At 46.1% G+C, this 19109-nt stretch overlaps 1 long non-coding RNA gene across 1 annotated transcript; it reads left to right on the forward strand.

Moving 5' to 3' along the window:
- Positions 1-15248: 15248 nt before the first annotated feature.
- LOC110342130 lies at positions 15249-16465 on the forward strand. The gene is made up of 2 exons (XR_002384129.2): positions 15249-15427; positions 16306-16465. It is a non-coding gene; the product is annotated as an uncharacterized LOC110342130 (long non-coding RNA).
- The last annotated feature ends 2644 nt before the right edge of the window (positions 16466-19109 follow it).

A 19109-nucleotide genomic window follows, 5' to 3' on the forward strand; every position in this document is an offset into this window, starting at 1 on the left:
GGAGGTGTGCCACTGGGGGTGGGCTTTGAGTTTTCAAAAGCCCACACCTGCTGGGCATGATGGCACATGCCTTTAACCCCAGGATGACTTTAATTCAAGCACTCATGAGGCAGAGGCAGGCAGATCTCTATGAGTTCAAGGCCAGCCTGGCCTACATAGTGAGTTCTAGAGTAGCCAGGACTATGTAGAGATATTCTGTCTCACAAAAAGGAAAAAAATAAACAAAATGCCATTCCCAGTTAGCTCTCTACTTCCTGCCTCCAAATTATAGATAAGATGTAAGCTGTCAGCTACTACTCCAGCCCCATGTGTGCCTACCTGCTGCTAAGCTTCCCACCATGATGATCAGGGACTCACCAATTAGTTGTTTTCTTTTGTATGTTGCATTGGCCACGGTGTCTCTTCACAGTGACAGAAAAGTAGCTGAGACAATAATTACTTTTGTGATGGGGTTGGTCTGTATTTGTTTTATGAATCAGGACACGCCTACGTTTGTAATGCATCTGGCTTGCATTTTGTGATGGGGTTGGTCTGTATTTGTTTTATGAATCAGGACACGCCTACGTTTGTAATGCATCTGGCTTGCATCGTAGCATGCTCTTGATGGATTGCTGCCTGCTAGCAGAAAGCACACTTCTCCGTCTTTTCTCGCCAGGTTTTGCTTAGGCTTACTCTGTCAGACACTGCAGCCTGTTTGTCTCCTAGTTCCATTTCCACCCTTCCACCCTAAGGTAGCATCCATCTTTCCTCATGAGGTGGGCTTTTTGGAGACAGCAAATAGATGGTTGCTGCTCTTTTATCCAGTCTACTAGTCAATGCCTTTGGTTGGGAGACTCAGACCATTAATATTCATAGTTATTATCCAAAGATATGTATTGCTTCCTGTCATTTGTTGTTTTGTAGTATTTGTTACTTTTTTTTCCTCTTCTCTTGTTTTTGTTTGCTTAGCATGGTTTGTTTTTTCTTGTGTCTTCATAGACGGATTTGTTTTTCTGTTCAGATTGAAGGAATCCAAGAAACTTCTGTAGAGTTGCCTTGTTAGTTATAAATTCCTCTACTTTTATTATGGAAAGTTTTAATTTTTCCTCAATTATGATAGTATAGTAGTCCAGGCTGACAGCTGTTTTTTTTTAGAAATCGAAATCCATCATTTGAACACCTTCTGGCTTAGAGTTTTGTATGAGTAATCGGCTGTTACTCAACAGCCTGTTTTTCTATGCAGGTCAGCGTTCCTCTCTTCCCCCTTTCAATGTACTTTCTTTGATTTGCATATTTAGTATTTTATTATAATATAATAAGGGAATTTCTTTTCCAGTTTGTCTATTTGGAGTCATGAAAGCCTCCTGTACCTGCATTGGCATCTTTTTTCCTAATTCTGGGAATTTTTCTGTTATGATTCTTAAAAAAAAAGTTTCCTAAGCCTTTGAAATGAGGGCCCACAACCCCGGTATACTTTGAAATTCACTGATGTTGGATGTCCTTCTGTATGCTGCGAATATGTGTCGCTTTTATTGGTTGATGAATAAAGCTGTTTTGACCAATGGCCCAGCAGAATATAACTAGTCAGGAAATCCAAACAGAGCTGCAGAGAAAAAGAAGGTGGAGTCAGGGAGATGCCATGTAGCCAGAAAAGCACGATGTAAGGTAATAAGCCACAAGCCGTCATGGTAAAATATAGAACACTAGAAATGGGTTAATTTAATTGTGAGAGCTAGTGAGTGATATGTCAGAGTCATTGGCCTAACAGTTATAACTAATATTAAGCCTCTGAGTGTCATTCAGGAACTGGCAGGCAGGCAGGAGGAGAAGCATCCGACTATAATTCACACTAGGACCTTTGTATTGTTTTGTTTTCAGCCATGTTTGATTGCCACAGTCCCTCCATTTTGTCCTCAGGCTCAAATACTCTGTCATCTCCTTGATCCTTTCTATTGGAGAGATTTTCCGCAGACCTTTTTTATTTATGCTTTTCATTTCCAACATTTCAGGTTTTGTCTTCCCCTAGCATTTCTTTCTCCTGGTTGAATTCCTCTCGCATATGTTACATCGCCTTCCTCATTCCGTTCAGTTGTGTGTATTCTCAATCAGGATCTTGTTTTCCTCTTTCATTTCTTACAAGATACTTAGGATCATTCTTTTGAGTTCCCTGCCCAGGACCCATCTCACTCATTCTCACTAGACAATACTACTGGAGGGGTTGTCTTGGTTCTTCGTGTTTCATGTTACTGAATTGGGATTTATGCTCCTGGGGTTAGCTCTCTATTTGAGTTTTTGATGTCAGCTGTATTCTTTCAGTTGAAATATTTTCATGTTCAAGTGGGACTTGGATGCGGTAGAGTTGAAATACATAATTCAGAAAACAGTTCCTCAGCCCTGGAGCTCATGGTGTTGCTGATGTTATATTACCCCCTGGGTAGAGTATTAACTCATCCTGAAACCAGTGGCAGGCTCAGCCTCTTCTTCCAAAGCTTCATTTTCAGAATCATAGAGGGTCTTAATAGTGATGCGGAGAGCAAATCTGGGGCAAAACTGAGATGCTATTTTCAATGTGGTGAGGAGTCCTCACAGTTTCCAAATGTGTCATCTGAAGGATGAAAACTTTTAAAGTAATTTTAGAAGTAAAAATATGCACGATTGTGTGGGCACATGCCTGTCATCCTGGCACAAGGGAGGCAGAAGCAGGATTATTGTCCTCCCTGAGCTGCACAGCAAGACCCCGTCCCAATAAATCAATAAGTAATAAAAGAAAGCAATAACAAAACTAAAATACCAATAAAGTGTGAACTGAAAAGCTCAAGTCCACCTCTGTACAACACACGGAGCTCTCACTCTCTGGGGGTTACCCTGGTAACAGAGTTTTGCATATCCTTCAAGAAAATGTTTCTGCATACATAAGCATCTGCGACCCAGATGTTCGTCACCCATCTCGTCTGTTTGGCCGACTCTCTTTGGCTCCAAGATGCACTTGACACAGAACTCAGCCCTTTGACCAGCATTTACAAGAAATCAACGACACCCAAGTATATCCTGATTTTTTAAAAGTGTTATTAAAGATTGATGGGGCTGAGGGGAAGGGTCACGTTACCCTGCACCAGCTCCTCTCACTCTCCAACCAAAACAAAGCTGGATTGAACTGTCTCCACAGTGTTGTCAGCCCATACTACAAGTGAGGACTGCTCTTCCCTGGCCTCCATTTATCCACGTTGGACACATACACCGTGTTCCAAGGCCCCTGTATTTTCTCTGCAACCCTCTCTCCCTCCCAGTCCCTGACACCCTGGTTGTAAGGACACATTCCATTCCATTTCAACAGCTCTTGTCTGGCCGATGTTTGGCGTGTGGCTGCTTTTTCTTTAGCTTGTTAACCCTTGTCATAATTAATATGGCAGAAGTTAAATCTCTATACACTGCTGAGGTTGCTATAGGGCAAATTCTTAGAAGTGTAAAATCTGGATCATGGATACAGGCATTTACAATCTGTATATATTGTGACAACTGGTTCTGTCAAAGAAAAAAAAGTGGCATAAATGTTCTAATTACCAGATCATGGGAGTGGCCCTGTGTTTCTGTGTCTTGTTCAACACCGAACGTTACCAAACATTGTCATCTTTATCAGTATAAATGCGAAAATATGTATTCTTTTAATGATGAGTGGTGTTAAGCAACTTTCATCTATTTATTTGACACATACACTGAATGAGAAATGAGGCCAGGTTTCACTTGTGTGATAAAAGCTCTACCTCTGAGCCCCACCCCCTCAACAGCCATTCACATTGCTTCCTTTTCTTTCATCTCTCTCTCCCTCCCTCCCTCTTTCCCCCTCCCTCTCTCCCTCCCTCCCACTCTCCCTCCCTCCCTCCCTCCCTCCCTCCCTCCCTCCCTCCCTCCCTCCCTCCCTCCCTCCCTCCCTCCCTCTCTCTCTCTCTCTCTCTCTCTCTCTCTCTCTCTCTCTCTCTCTCTCTCTCTCTTTCTCTGGTACAGGCTCTGCATCCCAAGCCTGACTCAAAACTTGAGTTCCTTCTGGCTCAGCCTCCCCAGGTGCTAGAATTTCATCCTCCTTTTGACAACCAACTGATGCATTACTTTTCTCTGAAAGTTCTCCCACCCTTCCGCCTTCTTCTAGCTCTTTATCTAGGTTTCAATCACACCAGGAAATCCCTCTCCTCCTTGGTGGAATCAACTTCCTTTCCTTCCAAGCCATGTCTACCGCCTGATTCTTTGGTGCCCCTTTGTGGTTTCTCTGCTGGTTGTTTTGTTTATCTGTCTCAAGAAGTCTCAAGTTTCCTGAGGCAGGTGTCAGCCTCATCCTGCTTCTCCTGTCCACCATGCTGTGATTGCAACTCCTGGATGAGAGGCATCTTTTATCTACTATTTCTTACGTCATAGCTTGCCACCAAGAGTTCTGAATGCTTATCATTGTACAATAATTCTATGAGGTCAGTTTATGGAGGTTACAGGCTAATCTGCACACACTGTTCTCCACCAGTAGATGGGACTGGATACCGGCTGTGACTCTCCAGGGTCCCCTCCTGTCATTCTCCTCACCTTGCCCTCATTTACCTGCAGGGAGATGACCCTGACCTGCACTGTCACTCAAGACCTCCCTGACCTGACTGTCACTCAAGACCTCCCAGCCACTCAACAACCCATCTATGCAATGCCTCCGTAGAAATCTCTACCTGATATCTGCATGAAATCCAAGCGGCATGCTCCCAAACCTGCCTGAACCTGCCCTTGCAGAGAGGTCCCCCTGGTTCTGGCAAGAGTGACCAAGTCCTATAGAAACAGCCCTCTCCTCCCTTCCCTCTGTCACTCTGTTAGCACAGATGCCACAGGCTTCCTCACTGACTCTGCACCAGCCTTCACCCAGCCCTGTGGCCAGACATGCTTCTCCTTTAAGCAGAGGAATCCTGGCCTGGCAGTGGTGGCGCTCAGGAGACAGAGGCAGGTAGATCTCTGTGAGTTCCAGGCCAGCCCAGTTTACAGAGTGAGCTCCAAGACAGCCAGGGCTACCCAGAGAAACCCTTTCTCAAAAAACAAAACAAAACAAAAAGGAATAAAGATTCCTGATGCTCTGTATCCCACTCTACCAGAGCAGCTCTTACCAGCTCTTGTTGGGGACACAAAGGTCCTTGCGTCCACAGATCACTAGGGAAACCAGAAATGTTAAACAAGCAGGGGCTCTTCTCAATGGAAGAGATAAAAATACCTATTTTACCACCCAGAAGGCTGTGAGTGGATTTTAAAGACTTGGTGACCTTGCTATCTGTGGAGGCACACCTCAGCCACCTTTTTTCTATAGAGGCAGACCTCACCCTAATTCCCCAGAATGGTTATCCCAGACTCTTCTCTCCCTAAACTGTTACCCATCCTTAGGGGAGATGCCACATGCACTGTATGACCTGCTGACCTTTATGCTATCAGTCAGAGATCACACTAGATTCTAGGACTTCTAGTATAGAACCCACCGTCACAGTCACATGTACTTTGTAAGGGAGTCTCTAGGTAGACACCTGGAGTTGTATTGTACACCTGGAAGTGGAATGATTGCTGCCTGGAAACCTTTTCCCAAAGTGCACTGTGTTTTAAAGATGCTGACAATGAACAGCCAGGTGTTAGGCTCCCTGAAGTCTGATCCAGGTTGACAACTTCAGTCTGAACCGGGTTTTCATTCCTATCTCTTCTCAGATCACTGCCTGCACTGATGCCTGCAGGGTCCCCTCAAGCTCTTACAGGAAAAAAAAGTGAAACAATCTGTGTAACACAGATGCTTTATGCTAACTCCACAATCAGCTAGGCTTATCTCAGCACCAGGAGGCAGAGGCAGGAGGATCACCACAAGTCCTTAGCCAGGCTGTTCTACCAAATGAGTTCCCAACCCACCAGGGCTCTGTAAGAAACTCCTCAAAACAAAACAAACCTAATTTCCCAATCAGTATTAGACTCTGACTTGCCTTGCGGAACATCAGCCCCTGTGGTCTAGAGAGGGATGTGGCAAGCCCCAGTTTCCAAGGCTCTGGTAGGCAACCCTGGTTTTGCTGCACATCCCCACATCTGGTCAGCCAAAGCCCTCTATGCCTTTGCACACACATCACTCTCAATGCTGGGAACCCCCTTCCCTCAGCAGTGCTGGGAATTAAGTCCATGCTTGGTAGGCAAATTCTCTATCATTGAGTCATTGCCTCTAGTTTTAATTTTTTATATTTTTAAACACAGTCTCACTAAATTGCCTAGGCAGGTCTTAGTTTTCCTCTGTTTTTAGAGGTGGTGTCTCACACATCTCAAGTTGCTTCTACCTTGCCTTGTAGCAGAGGCTGGCCTCGAACCCCTGGACCTCCTTTTTCCACCTCCCAGATGTTGTGGTCACAGGCATATATGCCTGCATGCCTATTAACCTTGAGTTTCTGATCTTCCTGCCTCAGCCTCCAAATATCAGGAATCACAGGCCTAAGTCACCCAATCCAGCCCATCAAGTGAGCATTTTTAAATCTTTCAGACCTAGCTTCAAGTACTTTCCTCATGGCTCTAGCCTGAACCCCTCCATTCAGGTTCCCAGGCATCTTCTCTGACCTCCTTTTTCATTCTTATGACATTTCATCATCGCTCTTCTGTGTTCATCTATCTTCCAGGTAAGGCTGCCTGCAAAGACTTTATCATCCATCCCTATCTCTGTGTGTGGTGCTCACTAGGTGCCTTGGAAATGTGTGTGGAATTATCGTGTTCCATGTGTGAGTAAGTCTCATCACTGCCCCCAACCCTCCCTTCAGAACTGGAGCTTTGAAGAGAAGGAACGTGTGCTAGTACGATGACAGAACACAGGAGGGCAACATCCCCATTTCCGCATCCTAGCCTGAGGTGGGAGGTTAACCCCATAACCTGTAAAGCTGTTTCCCCAATCCAGCTAGATAGTCAAGAAGATCCATCTATATAAAGTAAGTGTGCTTGGGAGATAAAACAAGAGGTAGTAGCTCCAGGATAGCATGGACGACAGCGAGACCCTACGGCACAACACACAAACAAAAAAATCAAGAGACACATGAGTGAGCAGTCAAAAAGTGCAATCAAGATGCAAGTAGACTTGAGTTGTAGCTGTAGGAGCAGAAGGGCAGGAAGCCTTTTCCTCCCCTCAGCCATCATAAGGATCATGACTGACACCTGCCTCTAGGACAAAGGACAGGTTAGCAAGGGAAAGCCATGATGAGTTTATCTAATCAAAGCTTCATATCATGGGAGAACCTTCACAAATGAAGAATCAAAGACCCCAGGAAATGTCTTTCCACTTCTGATTAGTGAAGAAGAGACAGCCACGGACAAATGGATTGTCCCTAAAGTGTGACCTGATATAAAAGACAGAGGGGAGGCCCAGTGAAGCCTCACAGTGTGGCCTTCCTTCCTCCCTCCCTGCAATGAGACTGGACCTGCTGGAGTGAGGGCTTCAGAGGAGAAGGGAGAAAGTGGCCTTGTTTGGTGGTTTTTGGGGAGAGATGTTTTGGGAAGGGGAATTCTGGTACCTACGATTCACTTTGGGGGTAAAGTAAGGGAGTTGACAGGAGGGCAGGGGAAGGTCAGAGAGAACTTGCTTCCCAGGCCATATCTGAGGCCCCCAGTCTATTGAACTTCAAAGCATCCAGCAGATCCAAGCGCTGTGCTTCAAGATGTTTTGTCTTGTTCTATTTTTTTGCTCTGTGCCCTAACATAGCCAAGGCCAGAGGACAAATAATAATTTTCAGGAAATGGATTGATACTTAGAAAGAATGTAGGCGTTACAGGCAAATTTAAATTTACAGTGTCATCCTGCCCTGACAAATTAACCCTGAAGTACCCTTGACTTGACTAAACAAGAGTCAGGCTCACTCAGGGGACATGTCAACTATGGGTGATGCGGGTCCTCTCTACACGTTATTTAGGGACCCACACTCAGGAAGGTGGCATACTGAGATTTCAAGAGCAGATTCTGAAAGGCTCCCAACCAGGAAATTTGTCAGAACACAAAAAAGCACACACAGCATGTTAGCTATGGACATCACTTCTCCTGGGGTACCTTTGGGATCAACACCCCTGGGAAAGAGCAAAAGAAAATGATTGTTCAGAGGGAGAATCTCCCTGCCGTGCATACCCAGCAACAGCCTTGGCCTCCTCTCTGGGGCTCTGGAGCTTGGAAATCCCTTCAGAGATGCTCTGAGTGGCGCCAAGATTAGTCCTCACACTTTGTAGCTGAGGAAGTCTGGTGGAGCCAAAGACCTCTTGTGGACAGCACTCCCAGTCCCTGGGACCCTATGTCTTGGGGAAGAACCCAAATGGAGAATAACCCCATTTTGTAGTAGCTGCAACCTTGGAACACTAGCTAAAGTTCTCAGCTTGGAGGTCTCTGGGGCCTGGTCTTGAGACTGAATGTGAGCATAGGATATATGTTCAGAAGCCTGGAATTGAGATGCCATGCTGGTCAATTCTGCAGAACTGAGATGGTGTGCGGGTTAGTGTTTGCCAGCTTGACACAAATTCCAATCACCTGGGAAGAGTCAGCATCAGTTGAGGAATCGCCTTCATCAGACTGGCCTTTGAGCGTGTCTTGATTAATGATTGATGAAGGAGGGACCAGCTCACTGGGTGCCACCATCCCTGAGTCCTGGCTTATATGAGGAAGCAGGCTGAGAAAGCCAGGAAGGAGTGTTCATTTGAATGCTCTGTTTTAGTTTCTGCCCCGATGTCCCTCAGTAATGACTGTCACCTATCAGCTCAAGAAGCTCTTTTGCCCCCTGAGTTGGTTTGGCCAGTGTTTGGTCACAGCAACGGAAAGGGAGCTGGGACAAAAGGAAAGGGAGCCGCATACGGGAGTGGGTGGGCAGGGAAGGGCTGAGGAGGCAGGCAAATCAGTACTTTCTCACATTCATGGGACAAAGAAAGGGTGGGCTGTGCCACCAAAGCCACCCCAGAGATAGCTGCTCCCTGACATCTCTCACCTGCCTTGATCATTTAAACCAAAGTTGCAGGTCACTATAGAAGAAAGTCATGGAAGCAAAGGGTGAATGAAAACCAGCAGTCTCTGTCAGGTCAGTGGAGTCTAAGCAACCTTCAAGGATGACTTCTCAGCCCAGAGTTGACACATTCAGATGTCCACAAGGAGGGTTCATCACACGGCCCGCCTCCTGGTGCTGGAGTGGGACAAGGAGGCAGCCTTGCTTCCCAAAAGACAAAAGAAAGAATTTCGCTGAGAACTGACAAGGTATGCCCTGCTATGTCTCCTCCCTCCTTGCCTCATGAGACCGGGAAGAGTCTGTTTCTCTGTGCCTCAATTTACCAATCTGTAAAGTGAGAAAGACGGTACCCATTCAACCGGAGTGTGAGAAATGATGTAAATGCACACAACATTCCTGCCGTCTCCTGGTTCTAATCTGAATCAAATGACTGCAATGAGCCTGACATAGCTCCTTTGATTTGATTATTTTACTTTATAATGCAGACACATTATGTGTGTCTTTATGTCTTAAACGTAACATTAAGTGATAAGGTATGTGCATTTGGCATCAGGTGTGGTTGAGGTTCTGAGACTGATTTCAAATATGTAAATACACCAAAATACTAAAAATGAAGGAGCGCCCGTGGGTGATGACACAGGCAGCAAACTGACCACAGTGCAAGCAAGAGGAACCGAGTTTGGATTCCTGGCACCTACGTGAAAGCTTTATGGTGGCTTGTGTCCCTAAGCCCGGCACTGCAGGGGTGGGGGTGGGAGCAGGCTGGGGACATAGGAATCCCTGCAGCTCACTGGCCAGCCTCCTGCTGAACTGAGTCTCAGATTCAGGAAGGAATCCTGTCTCTACCAAAGAAAGACACCAGTGTCAACTTCTGGCCTCTGCACGCATGTCAGCACATGTACACATTCCACCCCCCCCCACACACACACCCACAGATAAACACACGGTTAAAGTTGTGATGGTCAACCACAGTGCTTAGTCCATAAAGGGCATTCAGTAAACAATGACTCATTATTGCTTGGGAACTTTGAAACACCCATCTCATAAGCCCAAATCAGATGGAGTGTGAGTTGCCCAGATAAATAGCCAGCTCTCAGGTCTGCTTGGGGAATTGGAAGGCCAACCTGTGCCTGGACTCACCACGTAAACAAAAGTCACAACCGTTTACTAACAATGAAGATATATTTCCCACCGAGCACCTCCAGCCGGGGCTCCAGGGCAAGGGGTCACATATGCTCACATGGAACCTGCTTTTCCTTTCCGCCAGGTTCCGAGCTGCAAAGGCTGCAGCAATGTCATCTGAATGAGACACGGAAATTCCTCACTTGCCAGAAGCTGGACAGAGCTTTTGAGATGCAAACCATATCAGTCCTCTGAGATGAGCACTGAAACCAAAGAGAGAGAAGTCACTCTCACAGTGCTGCCCGCCTCCTCCTCTGCACGCACTAAGCACACAGTGCTTGCTCAATCTGCTACGAAACCTGAATTCTAAAATAAGCTGTGGCCTACTCTCTTGAATTGGAACCTGGAAGAAGATGAATTCGTGCGTTAGAGTTAGCGTCACCCTCATACATGCACTCTCCATCCACACCTCCATTCCCACAAAGGGCAGCACTGGTTAGCCGGACCAGTGAAGAACCGGAGAGAGACACGGATAATTATGAGGGCAGGCTGGAAGCGGCATGAAAATAAAATGCACAGAAGCCAGCAGATGGCACTTAATCATAATTTTTCCCACAATTTCTATTAATTGTCGAAGATCCTTCATTCTGTCTACCCATAAGATGAATGATAGGCTAATGTGGCATAGTAAGTAATGTTTCCCCTTTGAGATATTAAATAAGCTTGTTACATAAAGGCTCCCCTCCCACATATCTAGCCCCAGACCCGTTTTTCTCATGCATATATTTATCATATCATAGCACGTCATGCATATGCATGCCCATATATCTGTGCACTTCCCAGCACGCTGCGTGCTTGATCAATGTAGAAAGTCAAAGCTAACGCCCGGGTTTATCTCCAGGAGCAAGACTGAATCAAGGAACTGTTTCTAAAACAGTGCCGAGAAACCATTTAAACCACATTGTCGGACAGAAATAGCAATGCAGAAATACCTTAGGGAGGCCACTGGGGCTGTTTCCTCCCAGGCTCTTATTACAAGCATTAACAAGGTGTGTGACCCCTTCCAGGCTATTCTGCCTCACCTGCCAATCCTCCCCCCCCCCCCTCCCGCCCCTCCCTGCATTTCCACAATGCCTCTCTTTTTCCGGTGTCTAGTTCCCTTCACTCTGCTTCTGTTTTCTTTTGCAAGTGTGTGCACACCCCCCCCACCACACACACACACAAATGACCGTGTCCCCAGTTTCCTGAGTCTTGCAGGGACAGATGCTGTACTAGGCAGGGTTCTTGATTTCCAACACCACAAATCAACTCTTGGTAGAAAAAAGAAAAATGATTGGACGGCGTTCAAGCAGTTCACAGAATCGACGGGAAGCCTGGGAAATTTGGCTCAGCACACAGGCGAGAACCGAAGGATCTGGCACCGAAGAGCAGGGTCAAGGTCATGCCACTGAAAACTGCCCAGTGTGACTGCCACCAGCATCCAGGCCACCAGTCACTAATGACCACCGCTGCCCGTTGACTCTGCGGAAGGGCGATCTTCACACCTGAAGCCTTGTGTGAGCTTCTTCAGTCTGGGCTGGAGACCAATGCCAAGGCCTAGCGGGAGAGGCTCGTGCACAGCTTTCCAAGAGCAGGGCTGCGGTTCCGGCTTAGACCTCAGCGGGGTCAGGGCACACAGCCCGGGGGCTGAGAGGCTTAGCAGAGTGCAGGATTCAGTGGGTCTGGAAGCACATTAGGTGTCACGGGCAGGACCCAGGTTAGAGTGGCAACCCCACTCCCCACGAAGGTGTGGACATCTGCACTTTCCGGCTGAGGATAACTCTCGGGAGAGGTACTGGCCAGACATACCAGGATGAGGGATGCCCACTCTGGAAAGGTAATGTCTAGTGTAATCCTGCTGAAGCCGGGGCCCCTGCCAGCCCACTCAGTCTCTCCTCACTCACAGGCGCAGGACCTGGCTGAGCAAGGGGCTGCAGTTGCCTTGTGAGCACTCTTTGTTCTCGGGTTCTTTTAGCCACTCTCCAGTCCTGCTCCCAAGGACTGCTCTCTTGACCTCCTTCATTTTAACCCTTGATGGAGACTAGTTTCTTTCCAGGGACCAAATTTGCAAACAGATTCCTAGCCCAGCCCAGGGCCTTGCTCTCTCCAGGCAGCTGTTTTCAATTAGGACCTGGTTTAGGTAATTTGAGCGTCTGAGGGTGTCAGTCAACAGGAGTATTTGTTAGTATTTAGTTTCCCTTAGGATCCCAGCCCCAGGACTAATGGATTCTCTAATATTCTGAATTCCGAGGTGATTTTTGTTGGTTTTCCAAGGAAGAAGAATAAAATATATGAATAAAATCTCTAAGCAGTGGGCCTGGTGGCCCCTGCCAGTTCAGAGTGCATGATGGAGGCAGTTCTCTGTGTTATTTAGACAAGGCTCTGACTTGGCCTACATTTCTTGGTCAGTACCTCGGTCTTCCTCCATGTTTTAACTGAGAGGCCTCTGTGTTTCAAAAAGCTTCCTGATGAGGGACACCCAGGCAGGGCTCTGGGAAGCTCCAGCATAGAGTGTAAAGGACTACACACACGCACACACACACGCGCGCACACACACACACCTGTATTCACTTGTTTCCACATGGTGTTTATTGAGCATCTATTACAGCTGAAATACTTGCATATTTTGGAATTCAGAATCACATAAAAGTCACAATTTGGTAATACGGATCCCTTCTCACCAGTGCCATTTTTGGTAGATAAAAGACCAGCCTTTGAGCCCGGCATTGGTGGCGCACGCCTTTAATCCCAGCACTCAGGAGGCAGAGGCAGGCGGATCTCTGTAAGTTCGAGACCAGCCTGGACTACCAAGCGAGTTCCAGGACAGCCTCCAAAGCCACAGAGAAACCCTGTCTCGAAAAAAAAAAAGACCAGCCTTTGGCTACGTTTGTTGCCAACTGTTCGGAATTGCCATGGCCATGGTGATTATATGAACCAGATGGCTTTTGGTTGGTGTTATTATTTTAAAACTCTACAGACCAATATGCCCCTTATTGCCTGCACCTGGCTGGCTTCATCGCCCTGATTCCCTTCCAGTACACACTGCTTTCAATCACTCCTCCAATTGACAGCAGCAGAGAAAAGAAGAGGAGAGGGTAAATGTCGCTGGCAGGCAGGCGTCATAGCTGAATGGACTGAGCTGCTTGTCTAGTTACAGCTACTCTCTGCTGCTTGGGCTTTGTATTTGGGGGGTATCTGAGGCACCCCATCTATACAAGCTGTTCCCACTATGCATAGATATATACTCTGGGGACAGTACACTCTTCTTGAGACACTCACATGTCCTTAGTCACATTGTGAGCTGTCATTTTTATTACTTTTGTCTTTGGGCCGACACTGGTCTCACTGGTGGAGTGTGGGTGGCTAAAATGGTCTTTCCTGGGAGGACTCATCAGGAGTCAATCAATGAGCAAATACACAGGAGATTACCAATTATAGGCAGGGATTCCGTGAACAATACCTGGCATTATACCAGCATTCTGTCAGATGTTGCAATGCTGCACTTACAGTCAGGGAGCAGTCTAAGAAACGTGTAGAACTCAATTCAAGGTCGTAAAGACAGGGCTCAGGAGAGATGGAGTCAGTCTGGGAGGCACACAGGACTGTGAACCCAGGTTAGCTGTCCAGATGACAAAGGTGCAGTTCTGAAGGACAGAGACAGAGTGAATGGATCATGGTCCCATGTCCTCCCATATTGACCTCAAGCACATGGCCCCACGGTCACTATCCTCTATTGACATTTCTTGCCTGTGGTACTACCATGATGCCTCTTTCTCCTACCGTTACTTGTTCTCTGCTGATTAGTGGACCTTGTACTGTGAGAAATAAACTTTGCGAGTATCTGTTCATTTATTGGATTCTATCTTGGTGAGCATATGTGCTTGCATTTTATCAATGGATCTTTACTATTATTTTGACCCAGCGATTGTTTCAGATTTGGCCAGTAGAAGTTCCCTCAAGCTGGTTTCAGTGTCCTTTTAATATTGTCATCATTCGGGGGAAGTCTTTACAATACACAATCACAGGTTTTTTGTTGTTACTGTTTTTTTGGGAGGGGGCTGTGAGTATAGCTGAGAGGTAGGCTATCTGTCTTCCTCTCTATCTCATTATTTGCACTGGTAGCTTCAACTTCAATCCAATAGCAGTTACGTTTCCGCCAACTGGCTTTCCCCTTTCTAAATTTTGCCTCCCTTCTCCAGTAGTGTGAAGGCAGGCTCACACCATCTCTATCTATTTGTATGTAGCCAGTCTCCAACACCACTGAGCATGCCCCAGCCCTCACTGGGGTGAAAAGGTCTAACGGGGGGGGGGGAGGGTTAGTGCCAGGGAGATAGGGAAAAGGAGAGGGTATGGAGAGGTTGACCAAAACTAAGGATATATGGAAAGCCTTATGGAAACCCACTACTTGGTAAGTAAAAAGAAGTTTGAGTGGAGGTACCCTGACTGAGTACATAATGCTTTTCTGACATAAGCTCTAGGTCATTAGAAAAAATCCCAGTGCTGGGGGTGGATACCTATGGTCAGAGAGGTCCCAGAGGCCCCCAAAACAACATGGGCCATTGCTATTGTTTTTGCTTCTTCTCCAGATCTAGATGGTAAGTACCTGTTGCTGACCTGGAAAATTCCTCCTTGTTAGCTAGCGTTCACAGAAACAGAATGTGCCATGCAGGCCACTGCAGGAGAAAAGTCACCAGTGGGCTTACCCCAGTGGTGGACCTTGCATACTATAATACTGACCTGCTAGGTGAGCTATGCCTACCGGTGAAACAGTGCACAATTACTATGAGGCTAACCAACCACACTCTGGGTAGATTTGAGACCTGATTCACAGGAAGGAATTCATGCCAGGCACTGTAAACCTGCTCAAAAGCTTATGGCTAGGAGGTTATGGGCCATAGTGAGGGACTTAGTTTTGTTAAGTGGACATGTTGCTAGCTGTGTTTTCCATATTAATGTTTATGCTAATACACTAGTTCTACTCTCAGCCTTGGCTAGAGAAGCTTCTTAGTAGTTGAATGCTGAGAACAAGTGACTATGGAGTGCTCAGTTCTAACAGAGCATCTATATTACCCCCTCCTCCCCTCAGAGTCGAGAAGAATTCTGGGAGAGTGGGTGGAACGAATTGTAGGAGTTGGAGGATGAGGAGGAGTACCATGAAATGTCATCTTCTGGTCATGACATGAGGACAGCACACGTGAACTCACAGCAACAGTGGACACCTGCACAAGCCCATTAGTCCAGCATGGATGAAGAAGGAACATATGAAACCACACCCCAGCTGAGAAGCTATTGTTAGTAAACAGTTTCTGGAGGAGGGGGAGTCATTTTTCTTCAGAGATATAGGCGCTACTGGCGAATTACCCATGAGCTAGTAAAACAAACAAACACACAAACAAATAAACCTCACACTCATGCACATGTTGGTTACTCAGTAAGGTTTGGGTTTGTTTGTTTGTTTTGTTTTTTAAAGAAAGACAAGAATAGGAAGGTTCTGGGAAGAAGGGGTCCATAGGGAACAGGTTCAAAATGCATTATATACATGTATCAAATCATGAAATAATAAATAAGAAATTAATTGTAAAAAACAAAAGAAGGAACCGGTAAATACTTTCTGAAGACAAGAAGAGCAGGAGAAAGGTTTGAAGAGAATAGAAAGAAAAGAAAGGAAAGCAAATGGCCCAAGTGGGAGGAGAGGGGAGGGGTGAGGCGGGACGGGAGATTTAGGTTACATTTTGCTTGGCATTTTCGAAGGACCTCCCTGCAGTTCTGAAGAGAAAGGATTGAAGGGTGGGTTCTCCTCTTACTTATTTTCTCACATTGTAGCCTGTTCTGTGGAAGGCGCTGTCCAAGGATAGAAGGCAGAATGGAGTCTCTACAGTGCACAACTCACAAAACGAAACAGCACTCAGTGTGCGTCTTCTGTGTGCTGTAAAGGCCCTCTCAAGTGCTTCCTGTGGTGTCCGATGTAACTGAACCCATTATCTGTGGAAGGGCACATTATTTTGGAGCAGATAATCTTTGCTTGGCAGCAAAGCACTCATAGTCTGTTAGCTATATACATGTAGGTCAAATACAAGCTTTGTCCTGGGAGACATTTTGGCAGGTTTTTTTTTCTTTAATATCCTCAATCTATTTCTGTTCAAGAGTTTTCTCTTTCTCTCCTACACAGAACTCACATCCTGGAAGTGAAGACCTATTTCCTTGAGAGCCCAGTGGTCCTAGGAGGGAAGGATTAAAAAGTTCAGGGTTCTGCTCCCTGAGTTCAAAGACAACACAGAGCATGACTCGTGCCGAAGCTAGAGTGACTAATAAACTGCCAATCTGTGGTATTTGGGAGCTGGCTGACTGGGTCATGTGAACTGAAGTTCTGGGAAGAATCCCAATCTCCCCTGAAGAGCTTTTGGACTGATTTATCTTGTATTGCTGACATTCCTTCCAGGAAAGAGATATAAACAATATCTACCTGTCCTCCTAGGTGCCCAATGAGGTACCAAAGAGTTCACTGGGCTTTCTTAACAGAGGAATGGGTGAGGGGTTATGGGCTCGGGTGACCTTAAAGGTAGTCACACTGCAAGGTCTGCGCCCATTAGGGATGCCCACTTCCCCCAGGTTATGTAGATGAGACTTCCTTCCTTCATCTCTCCCCACCTATATTCTCTAGCCCCTCCCCAAGACAGAATTCCATACAACTGGTTGGGAAGGTTGGCTAGATTCACAGGTGAGATTTCCATCATTACCCTCCCCGGCCCTCCTGTGAGTGACTAAGCAGACTCTTGAAGGTAGTGACCGTTTCCCAGAGGGCATTCTTGTAGAACACCTTGGCTGAGTTAAACATCGTGACTGTGGAGAAATGGAATGTTGTAGATCGAGAGCTAAAGTTGCCTCGTGATCTCTTAGCCATTGACTATCAACCTCTGTTTCTGATCTAACATCATCCTGACCACTAGATAAAATTCCTAGAATGTATCACTAAGCCTGCTAGACCTCTAGGCTCCACCAGGCTCAAAAGTAGGAATGCAGGGAGATAACATCTGACTCTTTTTTTTTTTTTTTCTCTGAGACAGGGTTTCTCTGTATTGCTTTAGAGGCTGTCCTGGAACTCGCTCCGGAGACCAGAATTTGAACTCACAGAGATCCGCCTGCCTCTGCCTCCCGAGTGCTGGGATTAAAGGTGTGTGCCACCAACGCCCGGCTAACATCTGCTTCTTATAGAATCAATTGCCTCACCTTTCTGCAGCTGGCCTAGCTGATACTCTTACCAATGTGACCGATTGATTCCTGGCTTTGTCTTATTCTGTGACTACAAAGATTACACATAACATCTTTCAGAGTAGATGTCATTCAAGATAAATTGAACCTGTGTTCTTGTATCACGATCTTACTTCCTTTAACATAGGGTACACATTGACACTTATATGAACCTTTTCATAAATTTGGGAAGCTTCTTGTTAAATGTATCCTTTAATAATTGTCATAAAGTACTTGCTATGTGTGCTGCCTAGTTTTATGTCACCTTGACACAAGCTAGAGTTACCCGAAAGGAGGGAACCTAGAAGTGGAGACATTGAGAAAATGCTTCCAAAGATTTTCTTAGTTAGTGATTGATGGGAGGGCCCAGCCTATTGTGGGTGGTGCCATCCCTGGGCTGGTGATCCTGGGCTCTATAAGAAAGCAGACTGACATTTTGGAAATCAGTATGACAGTTTCTCAGAAAACTGGGACTCAGTCTACCTCAAGAACCAGCAATACTGACTTTGGGTATATACCCAAAGGATGCACATTCATACCACAAGGACATTTTCTCAACCATGTTCATAGTAGCGGTGTTCCTAATAGCCAGAACCTGGAATCAACCTAGATACCCCTCAACCAAAGAATGGATAAAGAAAATGTGGTACATTTACACAATGGAGTACTCAGTGGTAAAACAAACAAACAAAACAACGACATCTTGAAACTTACAGGCAAATGAATGGAACTAGAAAAAGCCATCCAGTCAGGCAGTCGTGGCACACCTTTAATCTCAGCACTTGGGAGGCAGAGGCAGGTAGATCTCTGTGAGTCCGAGACCAACCTGGTCTACAAGAGCTAGTTCCAGGACAGGCTCCAGAGCCACAGAGAAACCCTGCCTTGAAAAAAAAAAAAGAGAAAAAAAAAAAAAAAGAAAAAGCCATCCTGAGTGAGGTAACCCAGACACAGAAAGACAAATATAATATGTACTCACTCATAAGTGGATTATTAGATATATAAAGCAAAGGATAACCAGACTACAGGTCACAACCCCAGAGAACCTAGGCAACAAAGAGGACCCTAAGAGAAGCAGACACACATGGATGTGCCTAGCAAGGGGAAAAAAAAAGGATATCCTGAGTAAATTGAGGGTATGGGGGGACAAGGATGTGTGAGGAGGAGGAGTGGGGAAAATGTGTAGCTCAATAAAAAAAGAAAGAAAAGGAAAGGAAAGGAAGGAAGGAAGGAAGGAAGGGAGGAAGGAAGGAAGGAAGGAAGAAAGAAAGACTGAGTAAGCCAGGAAGCAGCACCTCTCCATGGCCTCTGCATCAGCCCCGGCCCTCACTGCTTTTGATGGCAAACTGTTAAATGGAACTGTGAATTAAATAAACCCTTTCCTCCCCAAGTTGCTTTTGTCCATGGTGTTCCATCACAGCAATATTAGCCATAACTAAGACATCATGCAAGTGTGAGGACCCGCCCTAGTTTGGTTTCTCTTGCTGTGATAAACACCATGAACCAAAGCAACTTGGGAAGGAAAGAGTTGATTTCATCTTACACTTTGCAGTCCATCATCAAGAAAAGCCAAAGCTGGAGCTCAAGTCAGGCACCTGGAGGCGTGAACTGAAGCAGCCACAGAGGATGCTGCTTCCTGGCTTGCTTTCCAATGCTTGTTCAGTGGGCTGGGTCCTCCCATATCAGAAAAATTCCCCGCAGACTTGCCTACAGGCCATCTGATGGAGG

Source organism: Mesocricetus auratus, unplaced genomic scaffold, assembly GCF_017639785.1.
Source record: "Mesocricetus auratus isolate SY011 unplaced genomic scaffold, BCM_Maur_2.0 Super-Scaffold_100009, whole genome shotgun sequence".
Lineage (NCBI taxonomy): Eukaryota > Metazoa > Chordata > Mammalia > Rodentia > Cricetidae > Mesocricetus > Mesocricetus auratus.